General features: G+C 43.1%; 1 long non-coding RNA gene across 1 annotated transcript; it reads left to right on the top strand.

Annotated features, from left to right (window-relative positions):
• Nucleotides 1-15: 15 nt before the first annotated feature.
• LOC111273083 (uncharacterized) lies at nucleotides 16-6,762 on the top strand. The gene is made up of 3 exons (XR_002687861.2): nucleotides 16-1,218; nucleotides 3,684-4,000; nucleotides 4,538-6,762. It is a non-coding gene; the product is annotated as an uncharacterized LOC111273083 (long non-coding RNA).
• Nucleotides 6,763-12,562: the final 5,800 nt, after the last annotated feature.

The following is a 12,562-nucleotide window of genomic DNA, read 5'->3' on the forward strand; positions in this document are numbered from 1 at the left end:
TTTAATGGTAAAAATTCAGGCCATAATCATTTATCAAAACGATGTCAAATAAGGCATTGATTAAAATTCAGCAATACCATGTCCTCATAACTAGCTTTTTTGTGGTGCTTATTTAACGAGGCAAATAAAGTCGCCGAGCCGCCCAGAGTACTGTGTTCATCAACAAAGAAAAGTCGGACGGAATAAACGAACTATACTACCAGCCCGAATACAGGCAATGCGCATATGCGCTGCGCCATTTAGACTTTTTTTTCTGTATTAACTTATCTGTGCCAGTCTGCAGGTGATAAGAAACACCATTGACATGATAATACGAGATTTACAAGCTTCGCCCCGTTAATATTACTTTACCTGGTACATGTATACGTAGCATATAGAAATATGCTACCGTACAATATCGTAAGTCAGAGTAAAGGTTCCACAAACACTTGCAGTCAACGAACGCGATAGGCATTTCTTGCATGCCGCTGATGATATTGATTCGGACATCGCTAGCTATAAGGTGGTATAACCGTTCCGTTACGATTGTGTACTAAGGCTTTGGCCACTTGAATCCTAGCAAAAGAGCTAGACCTACCCTTTTGTTTAAATGTAAATTTTTAAGCATTACATTTTCTAGCACATTTTATTTTTCATTTCACAGTTCCATATATTCTCTCCGCATTCTGAAATACTATTTTTCTTAGAGGAATAAAGTTAGCGTAGGCACTCTGCTATAGAAGTACATTTTTTGGGTTTACTTAGGTTTTAAAAACGACCAAAAAAATCCGCCTATGTATGGCAGGACTTGAATTTTCCCGCTGTGAAGGCCAGCTGCCGTTGAACGTCACATATGACATGTCAAATTTTAGTCTATATCGAACAGCGCAACGACAAGCTCAGCTACAGAATTACAAACCCTAAGTAGTCATACATTTCTTTGTCCAAGTACGTGACGGATAGCACGAAATTATTTGATACGCGGCTGAGCCAAACTCGATTCAATTCAACCTGACCTTTTAATGTTCTTCTATCCTTCGCTGTTTACTAATTCTGTAATCGAATACGGTGTTAGCATTTTGTATCGAGCTGATGAAACCTGATAGTAGAAAGTGCATTGTTCAAAACAGAAAAAAACAATTGCCACAACTATGTCAGCTTCCGATAGCTTTTCTTAATACGTGAACATACCCGAAGTACGAACTCGTTCATATGAGAGCGTGCCACGATCTAGTTAGGGTAAGTAGAACTGACACCGTCAAATGGCAAGATCGGTAAGGCCGTTTCAACGAATTCAACAATCCGTCGACTGCTGCCTGTCCTCTGCTTGCTTCGCCAAAGGATATTTAGTTAGCAGCAAATTTCGTATGACAACGTGACAATAGCGGCCGCCGGTATCACGGGCAGTGCTCGATCAACGTTAATATAATGCATAAATTCCCATAATTTCTCTGACACAATGAGCTTCTAAGTAATTAAAAAAACGTCCACCTATTTCTAGATGAAAAGATACGCCACGACGATACTAATACGAAAAATAACGAGTGCGGTTCAAATGTGTGGAATACACATCACTCTCGAAAATCGCCCGTTCCCAATGTTATTAGGAGCAATGGCTCCTGCCCTAAAACTTCTTCGGAATCTTTAAGCATGTACGGATCATAAATTACTATGAAAGGAAATTCTTGTTAGCGCTCAAGATAATTAAGTGCGAATTAGTGGCTATTGGTTTCGCGCCGTTTGCGGTGAGAGAAATAAAATTCTATAATACATTGTAAATACGTAACTTAAAATATTTAGCGATTCCTCTTTCGGGAAAACACGTTCCGACTATGAAGGCTCCCGATAGTATTTCCGATTAAACTAAATAATGTGCTTGTAACTTTATAAGCACAACAGTGGAATCGACAATCGGCACACATCATTGTCTCCCCCAACCATTATGTGTAACAACGCTCAATTTGCTTTTGAGGCAGTACTTACAGTGCCGTGCGTTCATATATTAAGACGTCGCATGGAATTCCACATCTGGAGGGCTTTAAAGAGAAACAAGTTCTCCAGCGTTATCTGTTATATACAAAAAAGCGAACTGCTACAGAACTGAAATATTAAGTAGCACGTAACTATACAGCATTCAACGATGGAAAGGTACTTTCAGGAAGACTTTTCAGAAGACTTTCAAGAGGGTGACTAAACCACTTAGCTGTGCAAATATTCCTGCAGAGAATGGACTACCAATTAATTGGTTAGTGGGCTCAAGAAAAGAGCAATCTCCCTTTTTTGTTGAAGTTCTTCCTTGAAACAGGTATGTAACCAACGACAAATCGCGATCCATATTTTTGACGAATTTGCAAGAAAGTTGTTAGAACGTAAAGCCCCAGGAGAGGCTCAAAGCTATCTAAAGCCGTATGTAAAGTTACAAGTTATGATGTTTGCGCACTGGAAGCTTCGTCCAAAAACTTTACAATACAAATTATGGTTTGCACAAGCGTTGGCTAACCCTTGGATCTTCGAACTGAAACTATATGCGTAAACGATCGAACGATCTTGGAATGACGCTTACCGGCCGAACACATAGATCCCCTCTGAACCTCTAAATTACTCGCACTTGCTGCCTGTACCAAACCTAACTTTCTAACTAATGTGCAACAATACAAACGCACATGCTTCACCAGCAATAAGTAGATAATAAGATAGAAAATTCTCGATAACGAATCATCCTCGTGCATTTGAAATCGCAGAAACGTTTTCTGTTTCTGACTTTCAAATGAATGTACCGAACGATTTAGTCAAAATAGTTAAAAAACCCTACACACTGTCAGTGGATTAATTTGTCATCTCTGTCGACATTTAACGAAAAATAATCGATTTTGGTCGGAAATCGTTCTGACAAATCTCGAAGAAATCAAGCAGAAGCTCAGCTGGGCCAAAGTCTTGATCTGAAGTGCGCAATACAGGTCTACGACGATTCTCGCACAAGACGCAGGAGCAGCATCCAGATGTTTACATTAGAGACTTAAGCAGACCTACCCGTCCAAGAATCGTAAAAGTGATTGTAGTGTTCATCGTTTTACTCGACCGGTTAATGCTCGTAAATGCTGGTCTATATCCCAAAGCATACAACAATACCTTTGTCATCGGGGCATAAGGAGGATACTATCCATGGTCGTGACATTGAACTGTTTATTTTCCTTTCTCTCACTCTTCCTGATGCGATGCTAATTTGTAGAATAGCAGAGTGGACAAAATCTTGCTCGTGCGTTGATATCACATAATCTATTCGACATCCAAAAATATTTTGACTGCAGTCATTAAGATAATGCTTCTATACATTCACTGTGCATACATAAATGAGCTTTGTTAATAGATTCATATACACGTTACTTGTTCTATAAAACTATCTACCATTCAAGCATGACAATCAAAACGTGTAATTGAAGTTAGATGGTGAGTATTGCTTTTCAGAAGACCTTCCTTCGAAAGTCAGCTTTGATATCATGATAAATCTATATGAACAAAACCTAACGACAAATACGATTTCATATACGAATATGCTCTGCTTGTAAGCACAAACCCAGCCATCCTAGATTTTCAACACTTAAGAATATAATTATTGCTGCGTTTGGATGCTGTCAAATCCACCTGAATTGCATATATAACATAACGAAACTATCCCTTCTGGCTTATTCGTGTACGCATTCTAGTGGGCGCATATGGCTTTAGTAAAAACTGTACAGCGAACGCACAACAGCGACGGCGGCACTAGCAACAACGACGATGATAACAACAACACATCGACATTCGCAAAATGCAATTAAGCTATTCATCCGGCTAGCAAGCAACTTTAGCATAGCCTAGTATGGCCCACAAGGAGCAAATAGCCTACCTCAATCAACACAACCGGCCAAGCTCGGTTGCTAAGTAAGCAAGACGTCAGGGACTATAACCCTCGGCAAGTTAGTCGGCCCCGTTGACCGCGACGGGTAGCGGACCCGCCGGCGCCATCTGCCTGCCCGACCCGGTAAGTTAACCAAGAATGACTCATGCTTTGGTCAAGTGGCTACGTGCTTCTTCCTTTTAGCCATGTGATTGCAACAGCTCATTTGGCAGTCGCACAGACAGAATATCTCCCCTTCGTGTTTCGGCAGCGCAAGCACCTCCGCCAACCCTTTTCACAACTCCATTTATTTTACTCGACGCTATTTCTCTATCATAGTAAACTAGCTCTTTTAGAAATATTTATACTGTCTTTAGCAGTTGATTAATACTGTTTTAGCGATCAAGTATCTCAACTTACGCATGTCATTTTCAACTTGGCTCTTTGCTTTTAAGTGGCTTGACCAACAGAGTTTTCACTGAAATCAGTTTTTATTATAGTTTTCACACCAACTGAAAGAGTGATTTTTCTCAATATCTATGACGACGCCTGCTCTTTAAGCTGCTATGATCTGGTTTTTCGAAACAACTGATGCGCGTATCGACATGCCATAAACGTGCAGTTTCGCTTAGGAAGAGGCAACGATTTTTGATCCCTATTTCTTTTCTCCTTTTGTAATAGTATTCTGTTGCACAACTGCTGCCCATTGACCCCGCGGATAACGCATCCTGGCTACGAAGTAAAAGTGCGAAGAGCGTTGAGCCCAAATTCTTCGAGACAAGCTGATTAAGCTTTTACGCGTAACGAACAAAAAACAACAACTGTTGCTTTTTATCATACGCGCTGCTTACTCGTACCGCTAACTGCCAGGCAGACAGGCAAACAGTACGTCGGTCAGCAGATCAAGAAGAATACCGACTATAGTTGTTAGAGACAGAGACAGCTGGCTGTTAGATCAATCGTTGGACGCTGATAAACTTTATAAACAGCATAAAAAACAGGTGTCATCCAAACAAAAGTAACGCTTTCTGTTCAGCATCATCAGAAACACCACTATTACCATCTTGCTTTGCAAGTCAATGAGTTTTTTGTTTTACTCGCTCCTGGCGAATTGTTACTTGTTCTATTCTAGTATCTGTTGTTCTCAATAATTTGGATTGATGAGCCAAACCAAAATGAATACGAAATACGCACTTCTTGAGACGCGATTTTGAAGCTTTCGATTAAATTTCGATTAATAAAAACGGTTGCCAACTTTTTTTAGTGCAGAACATTGCAATTTTCTCTCACTCTCTACCTCCTTCATACTAGAGTAATATACGAAAATGCTGCGATCCGTCTAGGATAGAATAATGATGCCAGTCATAGGCACCATTGGCACTTTGGTACCAGCGAAAATAATTTTAGCAGATGCGAACATTCAGGGTTAAATTGTTAGGAATTATAACCATTGTCGAATCAGGTATCCGCCCAGGTTGTGGTCTTAAAAATCGCAAAATCATGTCAGAAATCTAGGTTTCAGTCGAGCTATTTTTGACCCAATTACCTTATGCAATTTTTTGTGTCCACCGAAATACTAGCCAATGACTAACACTTGACTACAAGCCTTAATTTATTACACAAACTCCGTGACATATCATTTCCTTAAGATCAATTCGTTCTTTGTGTTCATCGGCTTTTTTTTTGAGAACTATGCCACACAATTATGTATCCACATCGAGCAGAAATATTGAATATTAGCGAAAATTAGCTAACGTAAACATGCTAATGTTTATAATCTCAACGGTATGGCGTCTTGAAATAATGATGATAATACACTTTAATGCAATAATACGCTTCTACAAATTTAACGTATATGCGTGTTACGTGATCAATCACAACGTCATAGGCTCTCTGCCGGCAGCAGCACTGACAACAACAGAAAGAAGAAACAACAATATTGTCAGCTGTATATTGTTGGTACTTGACAAAACAGAAAATAGGCGATAGATTCATTCGCGCGAAGACGTGACGAACGGACGCGCACCCCCGATGAACGGAGGTCAACAGTTAGCAGGAAAGTTTTACGTTTCTAACAATAGGCCAAATCTAAATCAGACACGTACACGGTCTTCGTCAAGTAAATCTGTCTATTATTGCCTGTTAGTGAGCCTTGTTTGTGTCGACTAATACGTATTATACGGCCTTTGGCCGCCGTTGTCTTCCTAACCGCTGCTACTGCTGCCACGACCGATAATTCTGCTCCTCGCTAAGCAAATCGATAACTAGACGCGGCGGCTATTATTGCACTGGCCGCCTCTGGCTCTTGGCATCGTCGCGATTGCTTCTAGCATTGAAACGAATAAAACAGTAATTTCAAGCTAGACTATATAAATTAATATTCTGATATAAACAGCCGCCATATAAGTCGAATGCTACTAATACAACCAGGACGGGGATAACTCGTGTCGAGCTGTCATCATCGGATCGATTTCGAGCAAATCTTCTGTTGGTTACTAGTCACTGCCTATACCCCTCGTCCCCTCATTGTAGTAGGATCAGCAAAGCATCATCGTACATAGTAGTACGGTTATATAGTGTAACCGCCATGGCAGCCGCGGCGGCCGATGGTAGCAATGCCGACAACATCTCTTTTCAATTGCTCTGTCGCACTCGTTATCCGTCCGATGCCTGATAAGGAACCGCGTTTGTAGAATAACACTGTTACGTTATTGAAATGTTTGTCGGTTTTACGTTAACAGATATACTATGCGCTCACACGCACACACACACACACTGGAACACAGAATAGTGTTATAGAAATGTTTGTGTCTGCGTCTTCGCCTATACGTACTAGTGAGCGTATACATGTAAGACATAGATCAATATCAATTAATAAAAAAAAAACGAAGAGGAAATAAGGAAACGAAAAAAAAGCATAAATGACTGCGCAATGGACTATATCATATCATTGTTTTATTATATATATGTTGCTGTCTCTAATTAAACATTACGGTAATCGGCACATCTAGCCAAAACCGTCACATCTACATTATATTATTATATGTATGTATATAAATAGAAAAATATAGTTACATACAGCTAAATATTTTATTGCCGACCGGAGTATATAGTCATAAACTATCGGTCACATACTGCTCATAAGTGACGCTGTTGTACTAGAGACAAAAAAAAAAAAAAAAAAAAGTGCAAACAGACACACTAAACAAGCATTCAAGCAGCAGCGATGTAGCCGAGTTATGGTCAAGTTGCACACGTTTCTAGTACACTTTTGCTGCTGCTGCTGCTGTTGTTGTTGTTGTTGTTGTTGTTAGTAACAGTACTCGCCTTGTCGTCATCGCGCAAGCATTACTCACTCAACACACAGACTGACATTAGACAGGCATAGACGTGAACACGTATGCATGCATCGACATGCCTCAAAAATACATATCCGCGTTCCTCGTTGGCACCCACTTTCCTACTGCTCGCTCTACCTGCAGCCGCAATAACGGCAGTAGCGGTAGCAGTAATAGTGCTGCATGCAGCTGCTACTGGCCGTGGTCGCAGTCGTCCCGAAGATGGCTATTACTGCCACCATGAGCACGTTCGGCCGTCGGTCACTTCGTTGCCTTGCCCGAGCCGCGCTCCACAGGGAGAAGAATAATCAGTGGTAGCTCTATAAAGCTGTGTAACGGGCAGCACCAGCACAGTCACCGGCGGTGAAAGCTCTGTAGTGACACTTAATTGTCACCGCGTTAAGATGAGCAGTAGCAGCAGCAGCAATAGTAGCACTCCGACAGCCAGATTCATTGACAGTGTTTGCCACTAAAAGTAACATGTCGCGCATGTTCGTGCTGTTGGCAGATGCTGGGCATCACTATTACGACAATGGCCGAAGCGACCGCTGCAGCCAATGCTTGCGCGGTTCGCCGGTTCAACGTCAGCTGATCGGCGCATCTCCACAACTCAGTTAAGCATGCGCTGCGGTGGCGACGTGTTTGCTGGCTGCTGTTGTTAGCTGTCCGGATCGCGTGCGCTTTCCTTCGGCGGCAGCAGTCAGCCGGCAATCGTCATCACCGTTACGTCGCTTATCTGCCGCAAAGGGCGCCAATAATCGTAGTATTGGTAGTGACGCTGGTATTGGTCATGACGGCTATTGTGGGACAGCTCGTGGCTTTTGCTTCCGTCATAAGTGCTAACGCCGAGATAGGCAAGGAGACGATTAAAGCTACAATGACGACGATGGTGACAATGATTGTTATTGACATAACGAACTAGTCATTGTAGAACCTAGGGAAACAGTAAAAACAATGGCTGTTGTACATTCCATACACACAGACACAAATATCCTTCCACTCTGTCTGTTAGACAGAATTAACGATTAATAAAACTGTATCGCGTATGTCCCATAAGCACAACTAAAAGAGCTCAAAGTAACAAAAGCAGCAGCATACTGACTACTATGTACTTCAGCTGGGGTCTAGTCTAAAGATTCGTAACTCTGGTAACTCTGCCTTATCGCTAAGACTTACTGTAGTTCCAATTATTTTTGATGTAGCTTCTGATGCCACGTCTGCCGCACACCCATGGCGGTCAATGTGTGTGTTCTGGTAAGAACACTGGGAAGAAGAAGTAATGTTGGAAAGGTGCAATCAGATCCGTTGCATATACTGTCCTAGACATTTGCATAAACACGAGCAAAACAACGATAACCGATCTCCATCTCGTACAACAGATTTGACGATCCAATGAGCATTAACGCATCTATGGAAAGGTTAACCTATACACTGACAAAATTCGAATTCCGTCATCGGCATCCAGTTATTCCGACTAACTAAATCAAGAAAATGAACATGTAAAAAATAGAAATCATTAGCTGAACGCAAGGCAGAAAGTCGCCTCCGTGAGTCGCATGAAGCTGCTGGTCAACCAGCATTGACACGAACGCCACTGCAACAAATAGCTAGAGTTAAAGCTGCGATCACTTGTCAATGGGTTACCGATTGGCAGATCGCATATTCAGCTCGTAGATGTCGAGGTAGCGCCAAACGAAAAAACCCCTAATACTAGCGGTTTAAATGACCCATCGTTTGCGCTAGTCAACAGCGGCAGCGTTTGGCACTACAGCATTTGTACTTACCGTGTCGTGATATCAATAACTTATAGAACAAACGGACCGCCTTTAAGTACAACATGAACACAATCGGATCAGGTGAAATAAACCTTCCTCCCTCACGCCACCTGCCTTTGTTCAATGTTATCATCGTCGCCAAGACTGCCAACTAAGTTAAACAGAAGTGGCAGCAGCAGCAACCTGGTTGGCCGGTCGGTCACTTTCGCCGCTTCGTTCGCTTGCGATGCTGACGGATCACTTGAAAAATTGCGGCATCTGAAAACAGCTGTTTCTAGACCTATGTCACAGTCGATACACTGCGCCGCGAACGGTGGGTCTGCGTCAGCGACGAAAAAATTGTAGAGCTGCTGCCGTCACCACCGACAGCGCCACCGACTGCTGACGCTATTCGCGTCCGCGTCCGTCCTGGCCCCATCAGAGTTAAACGGAGAATGCACACGATCGAGCAGGATAGCAATGATTGTAGCAATGATCGTAAGGATTATGGTCATGCTGATGATGGTGATAATGATCAGGTGGGAAGTCTAGGAGCCATGGAGGAGGAGGAGCGGCGTGTCCAACGGCACGAGATCATTGACGCCAAAAACAGCAGCAGGAACAACAAATACAGCAGCACACGACAGCATCCGATGGATGAGACGATGCAACAGAACGGAACATAGTCAGATAGAAACAGCCAACTGTGTTATCTGGATACCCGACGAGTGGTGAAAGGTCGAACCTGTGACCGACGTAATAACACAACGTGCACAATCATCTATACGAATTATAAAGCCAGCCGAGACAGTGGCCAAAGGGAGTTATAAAGCACGACTAACCAGTCAAAACACAAGCACACTCGAACTTTGCAGCAATGAGCGATAATAACTGTAATCGTCGTATAATGAACGCTACCGTTATTCAATTGGTATGATAATTTCATTAACTATTTTTAAGTACTATTCACTATTAACAATCTAATATCAGCTTCGTCCTGCAGCTTTCTCCCTTTCCAAATCAACCGGTGTGCTACGTTCGGCTCTGATCAAATAGCTCGTTGTGGAATTATACGTCCAATAACTTAAAGAGATTCGATTATATTTAGGAACAACATCACGCGGGCTACCAGTACTTGGTACTTTTAGAGGAACACAGTTATTCACTGTGATTGATCGAACAATACCATGTCAATTATAGGTATGGAAACAGCCACCGACAATGCTCACTAGGAAATATTACAGATTCAACTTCAATGTAGACTGGAACCGAAAGTGCATGGTCACTGCTCGATATGGTCATCTTCGACGTAAAAGTGATAGACATAAATAAAATAGTAATAATAATAATATTATTATAACACCATGCCGCATTTACATCTATGAGAAGACGTAGCGACACAACAAACACTCACAGCCGGACCGACTGATAGTAAGACCGCTGGATAAATCATTGAATGCAGAGACTCGTTGGCCCATCGATATTCGTATAGCTAGCGCTATAATTACCTCATACCGTAGTACATAATAAAAGTAGTTTCTTGACGGTTCATCGTGTTGCCACAACGACTACTGCTGCTGTGTTTGCCGCCGCTGCCGCTACTAATTTATGTCCCGGAGATCCAGTGTTAAATCATTAAGAACAGATTACTCACTGACTATCTGCGGACAAGAAATGTGATCACAGTAGCGGCGACTACAACCATAGCAGTTCTCATAGCGAGAGAAGCGATCTCTAGTATGTATTTATCCATCTTTTTTCCTGCGATAATAGTAGCCTGAGGTACAGAGGAAATTGACAAACGAAGCACGACACTAGGCAAGTCAGCTGTTAGTTTCATATTGTTAGGCTGCTGTTAACTAACGACTGGCATATTGGTTCAACAGCTTTGTATAATCGTTACCTGCATAGAGAACTGACAGGCCGGCAGCTCAGGCCCATAGAGCTTAGTAGAGTCCCACCTTTCGAGTATGAAGCTGCCGTCCCGTGCTGTGATGTTCCGTTTAGGTCTATTTATTGCTGTTGTGACCCTCTCTCTGTAGTAGGACGAAAACTGCCACTAAGAAGAGCCTGCAGTAGTGGTACAGGTGGTGGAACCGGCATCCGTCTGCTCACAAACGAAAACGGTTGCACCTCTGTTTTTCTCTTTTTTTCTGTATGTCTGAACATAAACTGTGCATGACGGCAACAAGTTGTCAAAATCGAAATCCGATTCAGTTCTTCAATTTCTTCCAAGACACATGCCTGTCTCTAGCGTCTGTCAGTCGCCTATCAACAACAACAACAACAACGACACCCACGAGCACCACAACAACAGACCACAAATTGACCGTAGTCGACCCTCGCAACATATGAAATAAATACACTACGCTATGCTTTTAGTAGTACTGCAACTGCTGCTGCTACTGCTATTCTATTTCTACTCACCTACATGCGTGAGATGGTCGTGTCCACGACAACAGTGACACACCGCGAGCGTCTTCACACACAACAACACTGCCTCCTCTCAAAAGACTTCTTTTTCGCAGAGCCGCAAAACGTCGCCGCAGCAGCAATCGCGGCAACAGATAAATGCTGGTGATCACGACGATATGCTGGCGGTGATAGAATGTTGTTCGTTGATGCTGGTTTATAGCGGCAAACTATTCAACGTATCGTCCTCCTCAAGCAGCCGCTGCTGCTGCTCCTGTTATTATTATTAGTAGCTGAAGTCGACGTTGTTATTATTATTCTTGTTGCTGCTGCTGCCTCTGCTGCTACTGCTGCTGTTTTTGCTGCAACTAAATGCATCGCAGAAGCGGGTAGCATCCGTCGTCGGATCTACATATCATACACAGACAGATGAATAGATTCACAGTAGTAGTAATAGTAGCAGTAGTAGTAGTATGACAATGGTAATGTCGTTAAGCGAAACGACGACGCTATATGACGTCGCCGTCTAACACGGCGCTCATACCACAGAGATACTGGGACGTTCGGTCTGGTTTCGTTCGCTCAGACGACGACCAACAAGAGAAATCTTGGTGGCATTTGCTGCCTGCTTCGCCCCCGCCCCCGGGATCTCGTGCAATGTCCTTCCGGTCGTCGACGAACTGTACTGGCTTAAGCAGTTGTTCCTATCTACTGATGATAGGTAGTATAGGCTGTATCGATGTTGAAGTTCTAGTCGCTAGCTAGTAGTCAGCACGGTCGTTAGAGTTTCGGTGGTGTCAGCAACGAGTCGGCGCGTTTCGTTGTTACGATCGCACTCTCGTGAGACATTCCAGTCGACGACAGTGAAAACCAACGGCGGCACTCATGGACAACAACAAGAACGCAGCATCATCATCATCATCACAGGCGATCGGTGTCGCTTAGACGGGAGGGAAGTTCGACCGATCACGACGACCGAAAACAGCGGCAGCGGCGGCGGCGGCGGCGGTAATGGCCACGGCGTCTAGCGAGCGAGTGACGAGCACCACCATTCGCCGCCTGGGCTATCACTCACAGTATGCTAACCGACCAATAAATAAATAGATGTATATAATAACAATATGAGGTGGTTATAGTCGGTTGTCTTGCTACGCTGCTACTGCAGCACAGTCTGAGGCGACCAGACTAACAGCGGCAGCCGC

Source organism: Varroa jacobsoni, unplaced genomic scaffold (assembly GCF_002532875.2).
Source record: "Varroa jacobsoni isolate VJ856 unplaced genomic scaffold, vjacob_1.0 contig04683, whole genome shotgun sequence".
Lineage (NCBI taxonomy): Eukaryota > Metazoa > Arthropoda > Arachnida > Mesostigmata > Varroidae > Varroa > Varroa jacobsoni.